The 26112-nt window shown below is 43.8% G+C and overlaps 1 long non-coding RNA gene across 2 annotated transcripts in view; it reads left to right on the plus strand.

The window, feature by feature from the left end:
• The first annotated feature begins 3364 nt into the window (after nucleotides 1–3364).
• LOC137164498 (uncharacterized) overlaps nucleotides 3365–26112 on the plus strand; it is a 32161-nt gene continuing 9413 nt past the window's right edge. Inside the window, exons 1-3 of one of the 2 annotated variants that reach the window (XR_010923056.1) lie at nucleotides 3365–4139; nucleotides 14766–14899; nucleotides 17998–18408. This is a non-coding gene — a long non-coding RNA (uncharacterized lncRNA). Of the gene's footprint in view, nucleotides 4140–14765; nucleotides 14900–17997; nucleotides 18409–26112 lie in introns of those variants that run through there. The other variant, XR_010923057.1, reaches the window with a different exon arrangement.

Here is a 26112-nt window from a genome sequence, read left to right on the forward strand (position 1 = left end):
GATGATAATGATGACTGTAGTCTCCAGATCATTCTAACATTCTCTTAGTAATACCTCCTTCCCTAGAGTGCACCTGTTTTTAGATAGCGATGCACCTCTTCATAAAAGACTTTAGCTAAGAACATGAATGTGGATTGAACACAGGAATAACAGTGCTCTGGAATTTTAAATAAAGATCCCAATAGAGCTCAGTCCAGAATGGAAAAGTGGCTGGGCACCCAAACGGACAAACACTTTTTGCTTTAACCATGTATTTATTAGAGATGGTGGTTGTTCAGGGTTTGGTCTAAGGCTTACCTTTCCTTCCGCCCTTTTATGATAGTCTTATCACAGCAAAGCATGGCTTCAGTGTGAGCTTTTATGGGCATCATCCATTTTAGTGACTAGTGTTTGTTAGATGTGTTTGCTTTCAAATTGAATGTGATGTGCTCCAGGAGCTACAGCCATGGGTACTGCACAAACAATAAAATATCAAAATTGCCTTCAGTACAGGATGATTGTAACTTTTGTGAAATGGTAGCAGGCTCCATTTGAGCTTCTCCCCCCCCCCGGGGCTGCTTATTATTGTTTGCCCTGTACGTCTTCTTCTGTACGGTGATGGTGACGAGAATGGTATAATATGACATAACGCATGCTAACAGCATGGATGGGAAACAGGAAGTATTGTTGTATCGTTGGGGCATTGGACTTGGATTTGTAGCGCTCTGGGTTCACTACGCCACTGTGTCACAAACTCCATGTGTGTCCTTTGGCTTGTCAGTTCCAGTCTCTGTGCCTCATAGACTTTAAGGTCAGAAGGGACCATCATGATCATCTAGTCTGACCGCCTGTACATCACAGGCCACAGGACCTCACCAACCCCTTGTGTGATAGGCCCATAACCTCTGGCTGAGTTACTGAAGTCTTCAAATCTTGATTTAAAGATTTGATGGTACAGAGACTCACCATTGGCTCTAGTTCAAACCAGCAAGTGACCAATGATCCACACTGCAGAAGAAAGTTGTGACGTTCCCCTAGTGCAATCTGCACTGGTGAATTGCTGTGTCACAGCAGTCCCTCACTCGTGGAGTCCATTTTACCCTGTTCTGCTGTGAGAACCCCCCCTCCTGGGGTATCCACGCACAGCGACCAGAAAGCAAGTTGATCCTAACTGAGTGAGTAAGTGCTTCTAGCCAGCCACTCTTTGGATTATATAGCAGAATGACCCCCCTCCCAGGTAAACCCTCCAATTTCAGATGCAGCCCTAGGAACCTCTATCTTACAGTGTTCAGTGATGCCCACTGAACAGTGCAAGCTCATGTAATTTTGTCAGTTTAACAAAGAAATTGATATGCACTAGCCTTGTTATTCCCAGTGAAGTCTCCCACACACTTCAAACCAAATGCATTACTTTATATAAAACAAACAAACAAGTTTATTAACTCCAGAAGGATTTAAGTCATTATAAATCAAAAGGTAGCAAATCAGATTTGATCAAGAGGAAACAAAAACAAAACACATTCTAAACTCAGCTTAGCACTTTCAGAAACCTTACAAACTTTGGTGTTTCTCACTACAGACTGGCTGGTTTCCCTTCAGCCAGGCTCTTTCCTTTGGTCAGCACTTCAGTTGCTTGGTGATGTTTGCAGATGGAGGTGGAAGAGAGAGAGCATGGCAAATCTCTTCCTTTTTAATAATGTTCCTTCTCCCCTTTGGGGCTTTGCCCCTCCCCACAGGTCAGGTGACAAACAACGTCCTGACATGGACTCATCCATGTCCTGAGTCAGTGAGCTTCACCTCCTCATGATTCCAAGTTGCCCCAGGGAAGGGACTGGAGGTGAGTCACTTGAGATGATCCCTGATTGATGCCTAGGCCAGTCCTTTGTTTCTGGAATGCTGAGCTGGGTTTGTTCTATACATGCCTTCATGAGGTGTGAACTGCACCTCTGCTCCTGGAGAGTTTTGCCTCGATCTGTTTCAAGCCATGAGGACACATCTTTGGGAATTTTACATAATGGAGCCTCAACCGTACACATGACATTGCAACAGACATATTACTATAACCATAATGCTCAGTATGTCATGAGCATTCCAAAAACATCTTACATGACATACTTTGCACTAAACAATACACAATTATACTATAAAGGTGAACATGGGAGTGCAGAGTGTCACAAAGGTGCAAATCCCCAGGGGTCTCTGCCAGTCTGCCCTGGGGAAACATTCCTTCCTGATCCCAAATATGGTGATCAGTTAGACCCTCTGAATGTAGGCAAGACCCACCAGCCAGACACCTGGAAAAGTATTCTATGTAGTAACTCAGAGTCCTCCCCATCCAGTGTTCCATCTACAGCCATTGGAGATATTTGCTGCTAGCAGTCACAGATGGCCATATGCCATTGTAGATAATCTGATCATACAACCTCCTCCATAAATTTATCAAGCTCAGTCTTGAAACACGTTCGGTTTTTTTGCCCTCACTGCTCCCCTTGGAAGGCTGTTCCAGAACTTTAGTCCATTCCTCAGATGTGATATGGAGATAATAATATTCTCTTTCTTCCCCAGTGTGTCTATCTTGTCTATTTAAATTGTAAGAAGGGCTCTCCTTTATGATGTATTTCAACACTGTCAAGCTCAATGGGGCCCTGAGCTTGGTAGGGACCTCTAGGTGCTACCATAATAAAGTTAACATCTATTCTTTGCTTTTCCTTTCTACAGTTCTTTCCATCTGAGGGCATGAAGAAGCTTTCCTAACACTGATGGAGAAAATGAAGTTCTGTTCTTAAAAGTGACTCTGTAACACAGGCATGGTGGGGTCCCATATTTGTTTGTTCCGTCTCAGTGAAATCCATGTGAAATGTGCTCAGTTTGCAAGTAAAAGGATGTGTTACACCTTTCTCACTGCCAGTCCTGCCAACACATCCTGGTGTCTGAGAGCAAGGCTGGGTTTTTCTCCTCATACCATCACCATTAATAAAGGATCCACCGGGTAAATTAGGTCCTGAGTTTACACCTGTGCAACCCCATTGTCTTCACATTACACCCTGTGATGGGGTAGTCTGCCATTGAGGGCAGTAATGTCTAGTGGTCAGCCCACCCTGCCACCTGGCCTGGCCCTTTAAGGGTTTGCCAGGGTCCACTAGACATATATAGAAACCCCAGGTCCTGGGAATGAATGGGAATTAGGGAAGGGATTGGGAGACTGTACCTTTTAAGGGCCTGAAACCTTGCAGAGAAGGCAGGGCTTCCCTCTCACCCAAACTATTGGGAAAGGGTTGGGGAAAGGGGAGCAGCATAAAGGCTGCCTCCCTCCTCCCTCAGGGCAGACAAACACTGACAGGAGAAGGCTGGCTTGCTGAACCCTCCTGATTGGAAGGCTAATTGGGAATGGGGGTCAGCTGAAGGAAGCTGGCAAAAGCCTTGCAGCTGATTCACCTAAGGCAAGTGGCCTGAGATACCAACCCCAGCTCCAGGGAGAGGGCTGAAGGGGAGCTCTTGTTAGAAGGAGTGCAATATTGACTGCTCTATGGCAGAGTGATGGTCAGGTATAACTCCAGTCCTAGAGAGAGGACTCAGAGTGGGTTCCTGCTTAAAGGACAAGGCAAGGGGCAGAGAAAACTGCTAGCAGTACAACCCCACCACTGCATGGAAGAGTTGAGGCTGGCTTTTAGGACATGCCTCTGTATCTGGCCCTGGCAACTGCTGTGAGGAATCACCAAAATCAAGGTGGGTGGGGAAAGCAGGGCCTGCAGATCTTGTGAAGATGCCAATGAGTGAGGTAAGGTAGGAGCAGCCCAGGGAAAATGCTGAGGTATTGAAGGAATGGTCCTTAGTCTCGGAAACAGGGTTTCTGGGCTACAAGCCAGAGGAGAAGGTGGGTCTGGTTTTCCTTGCCTCTCCTCAGACCAAGAGGGGAAGTGTGAATGTCAAGAATAAAAGAAACCAAGAATGGCAAGATAAAGACCAAGAGCCAGGCCCGAGGATTGTTAGATTTTGGGTTTCCTATTTTCTGGACCTCTCTGTTAATCCCCAAAAGGGGAATGGACTGAGTGATGACCTGACCAGAGTGCTAGGCCATGTACAACAACAGACTGTTGTGACACCACAGCGACTACAGGGGCGCTTGAACAGAAAAAGCAACACCATACCCAGGCCCGGAGGTGAGAGGCATGATGACACACCCTCACGGACACCTATGCTTTCAATAGGTTTGCACAAATGCAACTGATTTGGAGTTTATTAAATGATTCTGCTACTAGAAGGGATAAATGGTGGCTCACTCTTGCTTAGCTGGGTTGGCCCTGCAGGGCACACAGGAGTAAAAAGCTACAGGGCTTGAATAGAAGCAGCAGATCCTCTAGGTTAGATGGGGCCATTCTTCCATCTCAGAATAGAAGCACACTTCTAGCCCCACAACAACCTTGCTGAGTACAGTTAAATGAGAGAGAAGTATTTTGCTTAGATCTAAAAATGGGTAACTAGAGCAATTACCGTACATGGGTCAGTGTGCAGCCCAGCTCAAAATGCAGATTGGGCTGGAGGATCATAAGTCATGATACTGAGGGGGCCTTCTGGGGAAATAATTGGCTCACATTCAGCTGAATGAGGAAATCTGCCCCATTCTCAATAGCAGTCTGGGGCTAAGATCAGGATTGTTAATAATTGGCCTCCCTGCCAATGGCATAATTGAATCTGAGATCTATCCAGAGGACCTTACTGAGGGTGTACTCAAGTCAGGCCATCGTTCGAAGCCCACAGGAGTAGGGCACGAGTAAAACGCCCGGGTGAAAGGGGGACAGCTCTTCATGCCAAGGATGTGGAGGGTTGTAAGCCAATGTGGGGAGTTCCCACAGAGCGTATGCTTCAGGAGGAAGCACTCACCACCACACCCTGAGGAAGAAAATGGATTTGGGCCCCAGCAGACTGCAGGAAGCCAGCCCATTGCCTCCCCTCTGAGCCCACTGGAGGACCCTGCTGGCAGTTCCTATCCATTATAGCTATGCTGCCAGGAGCTTCCTAGCCAATGCCTACCCAGTGGATCCTCCTTGAAAACTACAGGGTGGAGGAGCTCAGCAGAAAGTTAGTACAGAGAGCTGCTGTTGCAAAAACAGCTTTCCTCCCTCTCCTGTGCAGGAGGAGGGGGAAGATTCATGTGAGGAGGGTGCCCAGGGCATATCTGGGCCCTAACTAAATGCTCTGGATCTGTCCCTATATGCATCTAAATGTTATCATGGAAAAATGAACAGAATTCTTCTAATCAGTGATTTGAACCCTACAATCCCTCACGCCCAGCACTTCATACACTTACAATTTCTTAGGGTGGTGGGTTTTTTTGCCTGTTATTTATTTCATGCATCATGGACTCTGACCCAGACCCCTCAACACTGGGTTTGGTCAAATTTTAATAGAATTCTGAGGGGTTGAAACAGTGTCTGTGTCTTGTACTGTGTTCCAGCAGCTGAAATTAAACTCTGATGAATACTGTTCACAGCTGGTAATAAGTGACTGTATTGACCTTTGATCACTGGTAGTTTTTCTGTATCCCAGAAGCCAAGTGAGCAAGTAACAAACGGGGCAGGGGGAGAGAGGGAGACATTATTGATATGTCACGTTTAGCTTACACATGCCTGCTATTTAACTACAGTCCTCTTCTGTCTCATGCCCTGAGGCAGCATAAAACTAATAGGTTTGTCATCTGGGGAGATAACACAACACTGCTCATTATAACTTCACTAAATAAGTCATTTGAAATTAATTATATTGCACCCTAGTAAGATTAGCTCTGGTTGACTCTTTACTCCTCTTAGATGATCATGTCAGGGTTGAATACAGTAGTTTTATGGATAACTTTGTGCCTGCTTGCAGATGAGCAGCATATATCAAGGACAGGAAATGGATGAATAGTGTGAGTCTGCATATGGTACCACAGTCTCACGCTGCAAAGTGCGGCATCTACTATCCAGAGGGTGGAGAGAATTTAAAGCCCTTGCACCTCTCTGAACAGGCCGAAATCCAGGCAACAAGGATGCCATTTTATCTAGAGGCCTGAAGGATGATCTAGGGCAGCATGATCCAAATACAAGTTCAGAGCTTGCTACCTTACCTCTTCTATGGGTAGGTGCACTCAGCCGCTGTGAGAAGTCGGGGGCCTCTTGCATCTTGTTTGAGCAGTTGCTGCTGGCTGGAGGGAAGAATGGCTCTGACAGGCTCCAGAGGGAGAGGCAGGCCACAATGCTGAGGCTGGAAGTAGAGTAAAGGGGAGGAGATGGAGGTAGAGAAGCAGATCTTGGAAGGTGCCAAACTTTCCCCCACCAGTGTGCTGCAAATGGCAAGCTAACTCTACACCAGATATTTGTACTTTGGAGCTATAGAGTCACGTGTGACTGTCCAAGACCCTAAATATGGCTATCATAGCATCCATTAGTCTGTTTGGAGCTGTTCTCACTCTGCCTGGCCGCTGGTGAGAAGAGCAGGATATCATCAGTCACTGCAGAGCTCCATATGGTCCCTGAAATATGTGAGAAATACTGCAAAGATTGCAGAGCAAATTGGATAGCCTCCATCTGAGGCTTCCATCCAAGAAGAGAGGGGTGGACAGGAGATACACTCTATGCATCCTTGAAGGGAACAATTGGGAAAGAGGAAATATACTGAATGGAGTTTCAGGGGGTCACAACAACCTCAACCCAGCATTCTAGCTCTTCTGGGCGATGGCTTTATTATTAGGTTGCATCAATAGATTATGAATTGAATTGAGACAATGCTGCGTCAGAACACCTTGCTGCAATTACTCCGTGTTTCTTTGCAAGCCCATTCAGCCATGTAAGGGACCTGCAGCTCTTTAAGGCCAGGTAGCACTGCTTTAAACAACAGGGTGAAGCTGCTGAGTGCAGGCGACTTCTAAACTAAGGATGTTTTCAGATTTGTTCTTTTACCCTGTGGCTGTATGGTGCAAGTTCTGCCTTGGCTGCTCTGGTGGAGGAAATGGTTGCAGCTTTTCTCCATGGGAGCTGCTGTAGCACTTGAAATGTTGCAGAGATGAACGCCTGACCTGACATGCTTGAACTCTCTGTCTCCTCTCCATTTCAGCTGTTACAGAGGGCAGCATTTCCCTTTGGGATTTTCTCCTGAGGATTCTTTCCTGCCTAACTGAGCCCTACTTTCTTCCCCTTATTTTCTCATCCTTACTCCTTGTGCTCTGGGAGATGGGAAAGTGTTAAACTCTGAGCCAGCAGGGGAGGTGAGAAAAAAAGAGAGACCTTGTCCACAAAGATGCAACTTGAACTTCAGCTAAAAGCCATTTATAGATGGGCTTTTCTGAGCAGCCTGTGGGATTTAGAAGAGGTGGGGGAGATGATGAGGGGGACGTCTTCTTGACACATAGCCGTTGCAACTAGAGCTGGGCCCTAGACTCTAAATACAAACACCCTAAATACAAGGGGTTGGATCCAAACTTCATGCTTGGTTCCTGTCTCTAATAATGAGGCAAATCAAAATGCCAAATCTGAAGAGCTGAGCCCTCCAACATAGAAAACATTCCAGACTGGATCTGAGTCTTTGCAGCTTGAGTCCTCCAACTTGTTCCTGGTTTCTCCTCAAACATCTGTATTGACAGCCCTCTCCTAAGCTGGAAATAGAATTGTTACTAGTACAGGGTTCTAGGATGGATGCTAAAATAAATGACTCTATGCCGCAGCAAGCGTTACTGAAGCAGCAAGACCTGATGCTGTCCCGACTACAGCAGAGAGAGCCTCTGTTATTTGAGTGGGGCTGTAGGTTCGCACATGACTACCGAGATGATGGGGGAATGTTGTGTTCATTGGAGGATTTAGTGGGAGAAGATTATTACTTGTATATTATAATACGAATTGTGCCTAACAAAATTCCTCTTTGAAGAGCTCACAAGTCTAAAGGCCTGAGGGAGACCACTAGAGCTCAATGCAGTATATACACCAGCACATGATCATGAAGGGAAAGATGCTCTTGTAATTACGGCACTGGACTAGGCATCAAGAGATATAGGTTCAGTTCTCCTCTTTGCCACAGACTTCCTATGTGAGTGTGACCAAGTCTCTTAGGCCCGATTTAGGTGTCATCGTGCTCAGCGTTGTAATGCTTAACTGATTTAGGAGCCTCAGTCTCCTTTTCAAAAGGGATATAGTCACTTAGGAGACAAAATTCCATTGACAGTGAAATCTGGGCCTTAATCTCCGTGCCCCCTGTGTAAATGGAAATGATAATACTCCCTTTCACCCACTCTTTCCTTTCTTGTCTTTTAGTTTGTAAACTCTGCAGGGCAGGGAATGCCTCTTACTATGTGTATGAACCTCACTATACCCAAAGTGGCCTCTAGGCATGGCTCTAAGACAAATAATAATAGCTGGAATTCTTCATGCAGGTGTTAAGTTTTTGAAAATACATAAGACAGGGAGAGGAAGAGGCAGGAAAGCTGAGCAAACATTAATTGGGAGGTTGTCCAGGTGTACAGGGCAACCAGAAAAAGGCACAGCGTGAGTGAAGAAGATAATGGCAGCACAGTTTAGCTCTTCTATAGCACGTCATTTAAATAGCTCAACGTGCTTTCCAAAGGTGGGCAATTATCATTGCTCCCATTTTGCATACATGGGAATTGAAACGAAGGGAGGTGAAGTGACTTGCTCAAGGTTGCCCAACAAGTCTCTGTCTGGGTCAGGACTAGAGCCCAAGGAATCTCACTTCTGCTCTGGTCCCTTGTACACGTGGTAAAGGGGTTGGAGTGGCATAAAAAGGATCTAAACACCCCAGATCTGACTAGGAAAGAATTCCTCTGATTCCGTTTTCTGAAAACATCCTCATAAGTCCCAGGAGCAGGGGTATGTTAGGGTGGGGCTGGGGATGGGAAGCTTGTGCCATGGCTGGGGAGATGTGATGAAGAGATTCTGCGCAGCAGTGCTGCCCCAGGCCAGCCAGGAACAGGTTGCCACAACAGGTCGCATAATGTATTATCAGTTATGCTTGTGGTGGGGGAGTCTGCTTAGGCCCTGGAGCAATGCAGAATTGGAAGAGCACAATAATGGTTTAAAGCCACCTTAGCCCTCCTCCCCCTGTGCTACTCCCCCTGTCCCTCTAAGTGGTACAGCTCAGAAACTCAACCCTGGCCTCTTGAGTCCCATTGTTGGGTTCCAACCACTAGATATACTGCCTCCCTGGTCTAGTGGTGAGAGCAACTGGACCTCCTCCTTGTGTTGGCTAAAAGTTTTAAAAATATCCCAATGATGCTTGTTTCTCACTAAGTTGTGAGGCTAAATGAATCAATGTTTGTAAAGATGGGAGGTGCCATGGAACTGCAGAGAGTTATTAGGTTGGATGCCCTTTATAAATGCTAATTATGATTATGGAAAGGCATTATATTGTTCTAATAGCTCAGCAGAAATGGAGGAAAAAACAGACGGGATACAAAAGGTCATAGCAAAGTGTTCAGCGTCTCTTACAGATTCAAGACTTCTTTGATTAGGCGCATTTCTTCCCAAAAGGACCTTTTCTTTGAAAATGAAATTGGTGCTCTGTCAGCATACTGCTTGCAAAACAAACATACCATTGGGTTACGAAAGGAACTGGATTTCTGCAGGGTATGCAAAGAGCAGCCACGTGGTTTCTTTGAAGGTGTGAGAAACAGAAGCATGGCTATACAGATGGGAAGACAGGGTAGAGTGGAGGTGAGAGGTGTGCAGGGATTTCCCTACACACACACACACCCTGTATTTTCCCAGCACTCCCCTACCCCCAGTGGTTAACTAGTTACATCATGCAGAGTTGTCAGTTTAGTCATTGGTTGGAAATTGAAACATTAATACACACTTTAAAAGCAGATACAAGTATTTTATCATATACTGTATCTGAAAAAGCATAATCGGTTTGAAAAATATGAACAAAGACTAGCTTCCTCACACACCTGTTGTTTTTTATGACAGTGTCGGCGCATTTGTTTCGGTGATGTTGGCTGATCTAATCATTTAAATTATGCTTTGTAAGCAAGGTCTGAAAGAGCTGTGCCCTGACAGCTAGTGATGAGTTGGGGGTGAGGGGGAAAGGCTTCAGGACCAGTCTGTATTTATATAAACACACCTACTCTGCCTAGGTCCAGCAGACAGAGCTCTGTTGCTCAAGTGATCAATTTTGGCTGGTGTTGGGTTACAAATCACTTTAGTAGTGAATGTGGGGGTAAAGAAATGTTGTTATCCTTATTGTATGTGTAAAGGACTGCAGAACTGTACTTAGCCTGACCTGATTGAGGGGCTTGCCCTCAACTGAATTGAACTTGCTAAGCAGAGGGTTCAGATACCAGATCTCAGTGGAAAGAGAGAGAGCTGGCGGGGACAGGTGTTCTGCCTAAGAGTCACAGGCACTATTTGACCTGCCCCTCTCCCCATCAAAAGATAGAGCCGAATAGGCTCCATAGAGAGTCTTTTGTTTTGTTAAGTGACAGTAGGGCTGAAATCACTGATAATCAAGTGTTTAGACCTGCTGTGGGACAGTGTTTCTGTGGAAGAGACTGCCCAGCCTGCAGTAGCAATGAGATTCCCTCACTGAGAGCTGAAATCACTGAGATCTGGGTGGAACCTCAAGAGACTGACTCGCAGAGGTCACAGTGGAAGGTGGCAGCAGAATGTGCTGATGCATGGCCATTAGCGATGGAGCAGTGGAGTGAACAATGACACAACATACAACAGTGGCCACAGCAAGCAGCAAGTTGCTGGCGGATGAGCAAGGTTCCTTCTCCCCTCCATCCCCCATGGGAGGTGAACTCACACGAAAGCATCTCTGAACTCTGGGTCTCTGCTGACCAAGGATAACAATGGTGAGTGGGGTGCAAGGAAGGGAGGGGGAGGTTAAAGGAACATTTGTTTGTTGGACTATGTTTTAGTGACTCTGCTCCAGAATCCTAAATGTGTGACCAGGAAACATATATAAATATACATTTCCTAGTAGGCCAAGATTTTTTAAATGCATTATTTGTCAAGGTCATTATCTTACAAAGACTCTATCTCAAGAGGTCGTTATTTTGAAGAGTTTCTGTACTAAACGCTTTTATTATTATATTATTATTTAATTTTTATATAAGAACATAAGAATGGTCATACTGGGTCAGACCAATGGTCCATCTAGCCCACTATCTTGTCTTCTGACACTTGCCAATGACATGCTTCAGAGGGAAAGAACAGAACAGGCAGTCATCAAGTGATCTATCCCCTATCAACCAGTCCCAGCTTCTGGTGAACAGATGCTCAGGACACTCAGAGCATGGTGTTGCATCCCTGCCCATCCTGGCTAATAGCCATTGCTGGACCTGTCCTCCATGAACTTAACTAGTTCTTTTTTGAAAACTGTCATAGTTTTGGTCTTCATAACATCCCCTGGCAAAGAATTAAACAGGTTGATTGTGCATTGTTTGAAGAAGTACTTTCTTTTGTTTGTTTTAAACCTGCTGCCTATTAATTTCAGTGGATGACCTCTAGTTCTTGTGTTATGTAAAGGATTAAATAACACTTCCTTATTCATTTTCTCCACAACCCATCAAGATTTTTAGCCCTTTGCCATTGCCCCCCTTACTCATCTCTTTTCCAAGCAGAAAAGTCCCAGTCATTTTAATCTCTCCCCATATGGAAGCTTTTCCATACCCCTAATCATTTTAATTACCCTTCTCTGTACTTTTTCCAATTCCAATATATCTTTTTTGAGATGGAGTGACCAGATCTGCACACAGTATTCAAGATGTGGGCATATCATGGATTTATAAAGATGCAATATGATATATTCTGTCTTGTTATCTATCCCTTTCCTAATGGTTCCTAATGTTCCGTTAGCTTTTTTGACTGCGCTTCACATTGTGCAGATGTTTTCAGAGAACTATCCACAATGATTCCACTCTTTCTTGAGTGGTAACAGCTAGTTTAGACCCCATCATTTTTTATGTATAGTTGATATTATTATGTTTTCCAATCTGCATTACTTGGCATTTATCAACATTGAATTTCATCTGCCATTTTGTTGCCCAGTCACTCAGTTTTGTGAGATCCCTTTGTAACTCTTAGCTAAGTCCAAAGCAGACTGCAATCTTGAGTAATTTTGTATCATCTGCAAACTTTGCCACCTCACTGTTTACCCCTTTTTTCAGAACATTTTTTAAAATATTGAACAGTATTGGTCTCAGTACAGATTCCTGGGGTACACCACTATTTACCTCTCTCCATTTTGAAAACTGACAATTTATTCCTACCCTTTGTTTACTATCTTTTAACCAGTTACTGATCCAGAAGAAGACCATCCCTCTTATACCATGACAGCTTACTTTTCAAAAATCAATTTAAATTAAATACATTTTAAATTTTTTAAAATATTTTTTGTTTTAGAAATCTAGAACTGTTATGTGTTTTGGTGTAATTTGCATTCTTCTTATGTTAAATTTGCATTATCTTAACAAAACATTTAATTTATTCATATCTGTTTTATATGTTGCAGGTCAAAGTGAAAATAAAAAGACAAAACATAATGCAACAATTTTTCCTCTTAAAGGCCTCAAAAACCAACCAAGATGAAGAACCCACCAAGAATATATCAACATGTCATCTGAAGGTTCAAGTGGTGTGTCTACATCCGACTAGCCCGAAACACAAATACAGCTACCTACTGAAGAAACTGTGTCTCCAAAACCTATAGGCAGTTCCCGATGTTTGTCGGTCAATCTTTTCCCATTTATTGAAGTTACAAAAGATGGCTACTGGTGCACCTCTTGCAAAAAAAAGCTTATAAAGAAGGAAAGCTTCCCAATGCTACAAATTGGTAAAAGTGGAGGAAATTGGTAAAAGTGGTAAAATTGGTTTGCCAGACCGATCAGCAAAGCCAGGCTGACAAACTACGTGAAAAGGCTGCAAAACACCAAGCCTCTGGACTGCATTGACATGCAGAAGCCTTATAAGCCAGTCACTGTCAAAGCCAATTTTAGAAGTATTTAATGAGGTTGTTATGAATGCTGGATATACAACACAGTTTATGCGAACCAACATGGCTGTCACATCATACTTTCTATTTAAGCAAGAGATACCACACACTACAAACCAGAGGCCAATATTAAGTGCATTGTCACTTGTTAATCCTGAAGTTGGACACTGGTTCTGAACAAGAGTGGCAAATGCTCACTATCTTTCTGCAAGAAAGTCAACAGGCTGGTTAGAAGCATGCGGTGCAACAGTGAAAGACTCAGCAGTTGAAAAAGTGAAGAACTCTCTCACCACCTTCAAAAAATGTGCATACATGGCTGATGAATGCACTGATGCAAATGGGCGTCAAGTATTAAATTATTGTGTATGTTATCTGGAGGTCAGTGGAAGGCCAGTAGATGTATTTCTAGATGTTCGGATGATAGAAGATACTTTGACACATCCATGCCTAGGGTAGTCACCTGAAAATGCCAAGGTCAGGGCAGGCTGTAAAAGGAGAGCAGATTCTCCCAGCACTGATGGGTGACACTGAAGTCAGACTTCCCAACCAGCCAAAAATAATGCTTTTGATTCCCTACACTGCTAATCAAGAAGCTAAAACAAAATATACACAGCCCCCTCCACTGAATTTCAGTCTTTGGCTCCCAATCAGCCACTAGGTCCAGTAAAGAGATCAGTTATTTAAAACTATGTGCTTTACCAAAAACTTTCTCCTGACCCCAAAGGGTCAACCACATTACTAAATCATTTTAAGTTTGGATCTTACCCAAAATACCACGCTGCCAGCCAATCCTTTAGTAACTAAAACTAAAGGTTTATTATAAAAGGAAAGAAACAAACTATAAGAGAAATGTTAAGTGATTAAAGCAATCACATACATATAAATGATTTGAAAGTTCATATATATAAAGTTTTCATTAGAAGTGTGGAGTTTGGAGGCTTGTATAGTCCTTCGGGTGTACAGTACCTGGATGGGTCTCAGTCCTTTGTTTCACAGCTTCAGCTGCAGATGAGTTGATCCAGAGGGGGTGTAGGGTGAAGCTGAAGGCTGAAGACTAAAGACAAAATGGATGTGGTGCAGCTGCCTTTTATGTCCCTTGGTCTTTGTCATGCTGCTTGAGGAAATTTACAGAAATAAGATGGAGTTCAGGATCAAATGAGTAAGTCCTGGTAGCTCATCAGGTGTAGCCCTGGCTTCTCCCCTGGGGCCCATTGTGCCTGTGAGTTTCCTTAATGGGCCATTAAGCAGCTTATTGCTGCTGCCATTCTGTCTGGCGAGTTGCCCAGAAACACAGTGGAAGTTGAAATACAGATACAACAAACAAATTTATAACTTCCAATACAAATATGACACATACACATAAACAATATAATCATACTTAACAAATTGTAATCTTTCTGACGGTATCTGACATGGCCTAGCTCATATGAATTATTGTAATTTTGAAATATTGATGTTAAATAATATCATAAATGGTCCCCCTAATCCAGGCAGTGTCACAGACACATCGGCTGCGTCTGTAATAATCCACGTCTTAGAAGAGTTAAATGCTTGTAAATTGAACCTCAAACAGATGACTGCTTGTGCATTTGATGGAGCTGCAAACTTCTCTGGAAGACATAGTGGAGCACAAGCTTTGCTCAGAGAAAAGTGTAACCCTAATTTCTCCTATACATACTGCAGAGGCCACCAACTCCAACTAGCACTAGTACAAGCTGCAGAATCTTCAAAAGACATTTAAAAAGCCATCAATTTAATGTCTTCATTATAATCTTTTTTTTTTTTTTTTTTTTTTTTTTTTTTTTCAGCAAGAATCCAAAAAGAGTGAACGTCTTGGAAAAAATAGAAGATACACTGGGACTGAAGTCCAAATTAGTCCAATCTGGGAAATGCCGCTGGCTTTCTCATGAGCGATCCTTGGCTAATCACCATTCTCTCTCTTGTAAGTCTACTGTTGAAACCAGTTGGGTCATTAAACAATGCCATCCAGCTATCTGCTACAACAGTAGTAGATCTTTGTCCAGCAATAGAAGCTACACTTGGATCAATCAGAGAGATATCTATTGAAAACATACCATGGTTGGCTAAACACACATGCTGTAATAAAGACTCTTATGATGGTGATGCTGTGAAATAGTGTTAGCGAAGGATTTCCAAGGCACTATACTTTCATCACAGCCCCTCGAGTTATGCGGCATTGTGGCTAGGCCAGGAGAAGTCTAAGCAGGCTAGGGTGAATTCTCAGGTACTTAAGCCTATGTCACAAATGTCACCCTGATTCTGGGGCGGCTGGGGCCAGTTCAGTCCATGGCAGAAGTTAGAGAAGTCCTCAGGGCTGCCCTAACTAGTGCCCCAGTTGACATGGTTCCATGGGCCTTGTGCATCTGGTAACAATTGGGATGTAGAGATGCCAGGGCCATGGGTCTCACTACTCTCTTCTAATTCACAAAAGACCTCTGAAACACCCCTCGAATGCCTCCTGGACAAAGGATCTCCTTTGCACAGGGAATTCACCAGAGCCCAGGCAGATGCTTTGTAGCTGGTGGAAAGGGGCTGCAGAGCAACCGTGAACTGGGCCCATAGATTTTAAGCGTGACCTCAGGCAGTCATGCATTTCACAGAGGGGAAAAAAAACCTGGGTGCTAATAACACCTCCTCGCTAAACTGAATAGTACAAATGTTTTTTTTTACTCTCTCCCCATATGCAGGTCTTCCTATGATTCATGTAGCTTGGATCTGGATTCAGATCTCAATGGTCTTGTAAAGAATCTGAGCGTATGGTATTGTGCAATAGCTTCCTCTCTGGATTACTGCCCATAGATGGGGACGCCTATAATGGGAAGCAAGTAATCTAATAATACTTTGCATGTGTTTAGTGCTCTTAATCTGAAAAACGCAAAGAAATACGCAAACTTTAGAAATAATGCCCTGTATCTTAGATTTTTTTTTCAGCAAAGCTACAGTGTGCGCATGTGCCAGGTGCTGGATACTGTGTGGAATAGCTCTAGCTATTCTCATTCATTCCTAAGGGGATTGGTATCCTGCAAGGGTCTGTGATAGGTTACAATGCCTCATGTATCAGACAGATAATGACAACCTTGCTGCAAGCAAAACAATACACAGTAGGAAGAGGCTGGTTATTTTAATGGCTTTGTACAAAGGGCTGAATTCACTCTCTGAGGGCTCATGAGCTTGTCTAAAAATAGTGACTGGATTTGTATCTTCTTGTAATATGGAGAGGCATTTGTGGCGAGATTAGCGCAGACTTGTGCTCCCAAACCCCAGAGGACCATAGTGTGAGAGCATTATTCAAGGGAGAAGTTTTTTGTTGCTCAGAGAAGGGGAATATAATTAGTAAATGGAAGTGAAAAAATTGAAGAAGAGAAAGGGGAAAGTGTAAGGAATAACGATCAGGAATTGAAATCCTTAAAGAAATAGCCTAAACTATGGCACAATGTTTAAGGTCACAGTAATTATTCTGTTTTGAAACAATATCATTGCCAATATCAAGAATAAAAATAAGGTAACCAAAGAATTCTTGACATAGTGAGCCTATTTCAGACCTGGCATAAGCAGTTGTAATTCCACTGATGTCAGAGTCCCACCTGCTTATATCATGTCTGATTTTTTTCCCCATTATTTCTGTGTCTGGCCCTCCTTGGCCACAGAATTCTAGTGTGACCTTAAGCAAGTCACGTAATCTCTCTTTGTGCTTCAGTTCTCCGTCTGTAAAATGGGGATAATAGTGCTTTCCTACCTCACAGGGGTGTTGTGGGGATAAATACATTAAAGACTGTGAGGTGATCAGATACTATGGAAATGGGAACCATCACAGATAAATTTGTTTCCTAACAGATTTTTTATTGAAGTTACATTTAGGCACTGAATGGGCACTTCATCCCTCTCAGCCAGACTCAATCCGTTGTTCTTTTTGGGCCAGCAATTATAGTCCCTCTCCCAGCAAAAATGTTAACACAGAGGGGGAAAAATCTACTCTTACTTACTTATCAAGGCATGCGAATTCAGTGATATTGGACCAGTATAACTTCAAGGAAATGATGACCCAGAAACATTAGATCTTTGACCAGAATCTTTCAGAGACCCAGTCATAGCGATCATCATTTGTCTGCTAAAATATTTATTTAAATTAATTCTTAGGCAAAATTCTCCCCTGTATTAGCTAACTCAATAAATTAGGCTTCTGTTAGAGATGTACTTTGCAAGAGCCTTGGTACAATGTGTAGTTTACACCAAACACAGAGGTGATATCCACAATGACTGCGAAGGGTTCTTCTGTCCTTCTTCATTGGAATGTTGGGAATTGCATACCAGAACTATGTATAATACTCCATTACAATCAAGCAACTGTCTCAGGATACAAGCCTAAAAATTATCATCCAACCCTGTAGGGTCTTACAGCAAGAGATGGGCCCAAAGCAAATTCGTGATGCTTTGAAGAAAGATCTGGTTCCAAGTCCAAACTTTTTGTTTTTAGCCTGTCTATAGCCCTCTGTATCTATCATGTGTATCGGGATATGTCTTCACTGCCGTGACAGCAGGGATCAATGCAGCGAGATTGAGCAGGTCGTGGAGACCTGCTCAAGCGATCCCAGATGGATTCACCAGTCGATGCTGGTAATCCACCTCCCCGAAAGGAGTAAGGCTGCATAAACCGGAGGGCGTCTCCTGTCGATGCAGTGCCGTGAGGACGCCGTGCTACGTGAACATAAGTATGTCAACAGGAGATATGCAAGCTCCCTGTTGTCATAGTAGCTAAGAGCAGACTTATAGTATTCATCCACTTGTTTACTAGTTCTTATGGGCTTAGGACAAGATTTTCAAAAATTACTAGTGATTTTGGGTGCCCAGCTGGAGACAGCTTAAAGGGGCCTGATTTTCAGATGTTGCTGAGTAGTCACCCTCTTGAAATCAGACCAACTTAAGACATCTAATTTCAGCATTCAAAATCACTAGTCACTTTTGAAAACCTTGGTGTTAGGACTGGACCTCTTACCTTACTCCTTTGTCTCTACTTTGCAGCAGAAGAGGAGAAAGGCTACACTGATAAGGAAAAGATTCTCTTGGAATCAGGGTCAAAGTCTTCTACTTCTTACCCTGAAAGATGCTGGGACAAGACAAGAGAAATGGATATTCACTGCATCTCTCCAGCTCTAATAAGCACAAGCTCTATGAAGCATAGAGATGGGGCCACAAACCCTAGATCTTGATACCCCCAAACTTTGAGTGGGGATAGGGTTCAAAATCTGAAGCCAGATTGGATCCAATTTTTTGTAAACGACCCCCTCTTTATAAAGGACTAAGATAAAATCTCAGGCCCAAGCACCTCCAGATTCTGAGGTGTTTAAAATTTAGTTCCAGATCAGGCACACTGCAGTAATATCAGTCCCTCTGGAATTTTAAACTTGGATCTCTCTCTAATGAAATGTCTGAAGCCTCACACATGCTGTTTCATGTCAATACACTTAAGAATGTAGGGCTGGTTGCCAGCTGAAATATCCCTTCAACCAAGCTCAAATTAAGTTCATGTTGTTGAGAAATGGCCACTCTGCATGTACCTGCTGCTTCTCCTCTCTTGTTTAGACTAATGAGAGCAGAGTTTGCATGTCTTGTTAAATGCTTGCTGTCATGTTCACATTCATTTCTTAGAGAATAATTAAAAACATGAGGCCAAGCGCAAAAGCATTTCATTAGAAGTTTATGAGCTGGGGGCAGGTGCTTTAGACCTGAGATTGTATTTGACATGGAAAGGTGAATCTGTAGTTAAATATCTGCTGGGAATACTAGTTCCAGAAAGAAAGAGGTCACATTCTCTTCTACTACAGTGATACAAGCCCTATTGATTTTAATGGGGCTGCAAGAAGAGAAGGATTTGGTTCATGGTGTGTACAGAATGACATCTCATTTAAAAAGAGAACCAAAAAATTCCCCCTCAGAGCAGGATTGGGTTCTTCTCCCCAGAAAGGATGATAAAGCTCCATATTCAAAGTGAAACACCTTTGGGATGCAACATGTCATACTTAACTGTTCACATGCTGGTGATGAGAAATGAAGATCCTTTGACAGGATTGATCTAGTGCTGTAAATGTCACATGGTTTCTGCCCCCCAGATCTTACAATGAAATTTATACAAGACAAAAAAAGACAGGATAACAGCTTTGAGGATGCTGAGAGCTAGGGGGCTTGATTTGCCATTAGTTTGCACCTCATGTGCAGTCATTTACATCATTGCACTGTATGTGTAAAAAGCCAGCATTCTGACTGGTTAATATTTCATACCCACCTTGCATTGATACAAATGGCACCACAAGGTTCAGGGCAGTGGAGAGCTGGGCTCCACGGGTCAGGTGATTAATACAGGAAGGATTCCTGGCTGGGAAGTAACTTGACAGAAAAGGAAGGTTAGGAGGGGCTTGACAGAAAAGAAGTGGGAGACAATCCCAGGCATGGGGAGAGCAAAAGTCTGAATGAAGGTGTCATTGCTGAGAGTGGAGAGCAGCAAGCAGTAAGGGAACTGGGTGCAATGTAGAGAGAATGTGGGCGGGAATGAGAGGAGAAATGGGGCAGTGACTCCTTTTACATAGGGTCTCAAAAGTAAGCATGAGGCTGTTGAATTTGATAAAGTAAGAAATGGAGATCAGTGATGGGACTCAAAGGACTGACGATGTGGCTGGTGCAGTGGGAGAGGCAGAGCAGCAGCCTTTTGGTTAGCATAGAGGTGTGGAGAGGAAAAGAGGGAGGACGAAGAGAAGGTCGTTCACGCTCTGCAAGTCATTCTCCTGGATAAATTGTTCTCCCCCATCAAATTCTGATATTTCTATTCTCATTTCAGAGGGTGCACTATGGCTCCAGTGTCCCAACCTGCAGGGATGTTCTGTGAAAGGATCACATGCCAAACACCCTTGTGAAGGGAGGCCAAAGAACAGCCTCCCATGTGACTCCAGACTGGGTATAGTATGCAGCAATAACCCTGATCTTGTGGGATGGTTCTTGAGGTAGCCAGGACAGCGCGTCACCTTGTTATCCCCAGTTTCCAGCGTGAGGGAGTCTTGCCTGTGTTAGCTGGGTGTTAGCACCCTGACACCACCAGCCTGTTAGCCACTCAGGCACTCTCCATGGGGCCAGCCCTGTCTTTGCCTTGCAGGTTAACAAGAGGTGCATCCCAGTCCTGGAGTTCCCTTGAAGTATTCCCCTGTGATGTCCAGCCCCTGACACTGGTGCTCACAGAAATACCAGGTCCTCTGCCCCCAAAGGAGCAGTGTGCCCCAATTTACCAGTTTTATGTTCAATCACGGCTCCTGTGTAATGTACAACACTTGTGAGCATTTAGAATAAAACAAAAGAAAATGTATTTAAGAAAGAATAGAGATTCAAGTAGAGACAGGAGAAAGTGATGGAAGCAAATGGTTACAATAAAAAGCAAAATAATAAAATGTGAACTACAGCCTAGTTATCACAGTGGTGTACTGAAGGTCTCCGGCACCCAGGGGCCAAGTCTACATTTGCACGCCCCTCAGGCCTCACACCCTCCCACACAGGCCAGGAGGGATCCTGTCGCCGCCCCCCAGCTGCCCCAGGGAAGTGAGGGGGTTTGTATCTGTGGGGGGGCATGAGGCGTTGGGGGGCAAAAATGCAGGCTTGGCTGTGCCTGGGGAGGGGGACTGAGCCGGCCCTTCATGACGCACAGGGGGAGGTGCTGAGGGATGCCCCTCAGAGCCTCTTGCACCCCCCACCTGTCACAAAGGGCCAGCCCATTGCGTGCCCCCTCCTGCCCCGTACTTACCCACCACTCCAGCGGGTAAGTGTGGTGGGGGAGTGCATCAGGCCGACCATTCAAGACAGGTGGAGGGGGGTGCAGGAGGCTCTGTGCTCCTCAGAGCCTCCTGCACCCCCACCTCCTGCATGTCCTGAAGAGTTGGTCCAGTGCCCCCTCGCAGGCTGGTGCCCGGGGGCCTTGCCCCCTCACCTCTCCTCAGTACACCACTGCTTTATCAATCACTACTTTCCCCCTCTAATAAAGTAGGTTTCCCCGCAAAGTTCAGTCTGTTGCAGAGATGGCTGACTTCACAGGAACCAGGATCCAATCTTTCATGAAACTCCCCTGCTCCACAAGCTGGCTCCTCAGTGAATGGATGCAGCGTGTCTGTTGTGAGTGATACACTGAATCAGTCTTTTGTCTTTATTCACAAACAGGGCAATTCCCCTGGCTGTTAAAACGTTCCTTTTTATTTCCAAGTGGTTTTGTTTGCTTGCCGTTGTCTTTGATGGTTTTCCATTGGCTGTTCTGGGATGGGGAAAAGAGTAAGCAATTGAACCTTGCATTTCATCACTGGCTAACTGGGGTGGGATGATAACTCCCTCCCACTTGAACTGTCTGTCACTGAGATATATGATTCAGGTGACTCACTTTTACAACAAGACCATAAGGCACAGTTTTCAATATTGTTACATTATATAAATATTACCCATACACACATCTCACAATGATTATAAGAATTGTTAAGCTACAAGCTTTCAGCACAGACCTCACATGCTACCTACATGGATAAATACCAGGAAAGTGGTGTATTAGGTGTAGTGAGTTTGTCAAGTCTGAGACAGGAGTTGCTGGTAAAGAACAGTGAAACCTTTGCTGGTTGGTACTAACAGCCTCTGTGTCACACCTTGGGAGTAGGTGTAATCAGTCAAGATACAAATAAAGTCTCTGGGTCCCAGTAGCCCAGTGTCTAATTATACTGGAGATGGGCATGACTCAAACTTCAATTTGCATCCATAGTTTGAATACTGCAAAGTGCTGGTTATTTGGATCTGGGGTTCTGAGTAGGCCCATTATAAAGTAGGGGCTATTTTCAAACTGTGGATCCAATCCTATCACCTGTAAAGTATGGGACGTTCTGATCCAGGATTAATAGTTTCTAAATAATATACCAGATATATATAATAAATAGTTTCAATATGAATGCAATTCACCCTTATGCTGTGCTTCAAGTGATCTGAAAAAAGGGGAGGGTCTATTATAATCTGGGAGCAGCAGTGTTGGTAAGACATGCCTTCAATTGTACCCCCCAGAGACCCTGTTCGATTTTTAATTGTTTTTGCTGAGTGTATGATCGCTTTGCAAACTATTTCCCTTTCCCCCACCCAACCTCCCCACTTTAAGCACCACTTTATCCAAAAGATCAGTTCATGGTCTATGCAAGTTCCACTTAATCTGTATTGTGAGGGTTTAACTAGGATGTAAGTGGTGCATATACCTCATGCTGGCCTCTTCACAGAGATGCAGTTCTTCCTCTATAAATTACATAATAATGTCACTTTGTATGAATGTTCTTGTCTCGGATTTAACTTATTACACAATGGTTTCTGTGTGATGCATCAATTATCTTTGGCACTTTAAAGTGATATTTCAAGACCTTCAGTTTCATATTTTATTTCACACTGTAACACCTGAAACTGTAAACTGTGGGGGTTACTTTCTTATCTCTAAACCAAAAGGCTTTTCTCCCATTATGTCCATCTGCTCCACTCTTGTAAACACCTGTATGATGGAATGGGAATGTACCAGGATCCTAAGGTTTGAATCCTGAGGATTCCTGTCAATTTTCATAGACTGTCTGCTTACAAGAAAGGAACAGACATGCTCAGCTGAGCATTACTGCATGCCCGGGCAGCAGCAATCCAGTCCACACAAGGTGTATCTAGAGCACAATTTTGGCTTGCCAGCCTTGAGCGTAGAGAGACCAGGTGAGTGAGGTAATATCTTTTATTGGACCAACTTCTGTTGGTGAGAGAGACAAACTTTCGAGCTACATGGAGCTCTTCTTCAGGTCTTGAGAGTAGTCCTATACCTTTATACAAATGGTATGGAAATTATTCAATGTGTTCTGTAATCAGTTTTAATTACATGAAATGTATTTCTAAATGTTTAATATATGGGCTAAATTCGCTCTCTTACACTTATGCAAAACCATTGACTACAATAGTGTAGCTAAGAACAGGATTTGGCCTTATAAAACCAATGTTGTTTTATAATGGAAACAGTTTGATAGCAGCATATTTTACTCTGTGTCCCACTCATCTGCCATCTATATTTGCTATTTACGACCCACTGCAGCAGTCCATATTCAGGCAAGTTTCATACTGAACTGTGTGGGAACTTTGTCTGATTAAGGATGGATACATTTGGACCTAAATTTGCAATCTGTGGAAAATAGCACCATCATAGCACCATCCTAGCTCACCTGGACTATGAAGCAAAACAAACAGAAATCCACAAAAATAACCTAAGTAAAGTGGCTGCAGCACAATGATGAATTCCCCTTCATTTTGATCACATACAGTAGTAATTTTAATTTCAAGTCACTCTGAAAATCACAGGCTACTCTAGTAAAATGCAGATGCTGATATAAGATCCACCTCTTACAACATACGGAAGTGGGAGCTGATGAGGGAATTTGCTCTGGAGATGTGTCTTTTCCAAACAAAGGACAACTATATACTTTCAATCTGAATGCTCAGATGTTTGTTTTAGATTTAGGAAACCAAAGTAAATCATGAGAGAGCACAGTGTGTGTGCCTCTTCTGTACCAGGCTGCAGTACCTCTGAGAACAAAATAGCAGGCAGAATTCTTAAAACTTTTAAAATGCAATATACATAAAAGAAAGATATTAGTTTCCTAGCTATATAAGCTACAGGATCTTTGCTGCCAGACAGAAGAGGGGGAGAGGAAAAGGCGGCCAGTATTAGTTCTGAATTGATCCTGCTTTCATGGTGGTTGGGCAACCTGTGGTATCCTGTAATTATGGGGAGGGAAGCTGAACTCTGTAGGGAAGGCGATTCCAGGGTTACTGAGCTACCAGAATCTTCCCTACTGAGAATCTCTGCTGCAGCACAGCCTGCTGGCATCTGCCTCCTCATGAATAGCTGATTATCGCTGCATGTTCTGGTCCGAAATTGCTTTTCTTATTGTTGTTGTTACAATTTAGTGTGTTCTTGTGACCACAGCTCATGTGCTGGAGTGTAGTGGGAACTGTTTTTCTTAGCTTTGTAATGCCCTATAGTTGTGCTCTAGAAACAACTGACTATCAGCAGTCTGCGTAATTAGACCCCTGCTAGGTTTACTCTGAACTCATTAACTCTCTTCTCCTGGAATTACTCCCAGCCCATCTGATCACCTAAAGACCTACAGCTTCTGTTTAGATGCTATAATTGATTGTTGGTGAGATGATGTATGGAACATTCTCATTCTGAGATCTCTCACCAAACTGAACTAGATGCAAGTACTGGGATGTTGTACCAAAAAGTGAAAGAACGGGATTTTTCTGCATTCAGCCCTAAATTCTGTCCTTTCCTGAGACTTCCCTGCAGTAGATGCACTGTGGTTCTGCTGCACTGGGGAAGGTGGGTGCAGTGTCAGGAATCCACAGACTCCTGAAAATGGCTGAGCTATGTCTCTTTGTAGAGGTGATGGGGCTCACTGATTCACCACTATTCATATCTACTAGCCATTGGCCTGTGTCTGTAGAGTTGTAAAGAGTTGCAGTGCTCCAGAGGCTACTTGAGTTCTGAGGTATAGGACTCTGTCAAGCATTCTTAAAGCACATTACATATATTTGTGAACTAATCCACGCAGCACCTCTGAGAAGTAGGTAAGTATAACTCTACTCAGTTTCCAAATGAGAGATCTGAGGCTCAGAGAAGTTAAGTAATTTGTTTGAGGTCACAGAGGGAGTTGGAATCCAAATCACTATATTAGAATGCAGGAGCAAGAGTGGCCGTAGCCATTTTGCTGGCCAGGAAGGCTGCATTAACTGAAGAAATTAGTGATTGTCAAGAGGGCCAGGGACATTGCCACATAGAGTGACTCAGCTTCCCAGCCCAGATACCCTACCCCAGGGGATTCTTTTTCTCCCTCAGTTATCCTTGGTCAATACTCATGTGGCAATCACTGTAGTAGCAGTCAGTTTCCACAGACCCCCAACACCCAATCACAGGTCAGAGTCTGGACCTATATCTGAATTTCACTAAGGGCCAAACCAAACCCCAAATCCAAACAGTCCCCCCCCCATCTCCAGACTTTGGAGTGTTTGAAATCCAGCTTTGACCCTCAATATTGCAGCTAGAGCCTGTCTGCCCTGCAAATCTCTGCTCCTCATTGGTCCTCTGGGAGGCAAGGCTGGGGATACATGGAGCGACAGATGGATGTGCAATGAAAATTTTAAAATGTTCACTGATGTTTAAGAGTCAGAATGCTGTGAAAAGTCTAACAACCTTTGTGAAATGATAGATGTCCTGCATCTCCTGGGTAATCAGTACACAGGCCCCTGTATTTGGCTGCTGCCTCTGTCTGGAGCTAAGGTTGTTTTTTTTTTTACAGCCTTGATGTCTTGTTTGTCTGTTTCTTCCTCAACCATTGTCGCATTTCTTCCCACATCTCTTACACTTGGAATGCACTGTCCATGCTGATCCATAAAATCCTTCAGATCTCTACTCCAGACCCATTCTTCTCATGATGCTCATGTGAAATTACCCACCTAATAAAAGCTGGGCATAGAGGAGCTTGGCATGGGAGGAAGAGGGAAATCCCTTTCATTTTATGTTTCTCCACCCCTCCTCCCATCCGTGTGTTACTGTCTTCTTAGGCTCCAATCCTTCAAGTTACTCTGTGCAAGTAAACCCCTGCATCTACGCAGACCCCACTGAAGCCAATTGGGTTTTGCTACTATGGCCACCTATCCTTTCCATTTCTAAAACACCCATAACCATGGTATCTTGGCACCAAACAGGAACTGGGCTGGAACAAGAAGTTCAGCTCACAGAAGGAGCACAAGCTACTATAACTGGGTAATGACCTCCACTTCTGACTGTACTGGAGATCTACAGGCAAGTTTTGTATTCCATTACCCTTCCCCTGAGCCATCTGTTTCAACAAAGTTAGTGACATTTCATGTTCATAGTTCCAGACCCTCTCAGATTATCTAAATGGATGGTAATTCTTGACCTCTTCTGGCATCTGATTTATTCATGAATTCAGCATATGGTCAGGATACTTCCAAAGCAACACACTGTAGTATTTCCAACGGCAGGCATGGCATACAATTAGTAGGTTGTCCCAGGGTTCTTGTTCGGAGTGGGGA

The sequence above is a fragment of the Emydura macquarii genome, unplaced genomic scaffold (assembly GCF_026122565.2).
Source record: "Emydura macquarii macquarii isolate MOO-44397 ecotype Brisbane River unplaced genomic scaffold, CSIRO-AGI_Emac_v2 contig_2676, whole genome shotgun sequence".
In the NCBI taxonomy this organism is placed as follows: domain Eukaryota; kingdom Metazoa; phylum Chordata; order Testudines; family Chelidae; genus Emydura; species Emydura macquarii.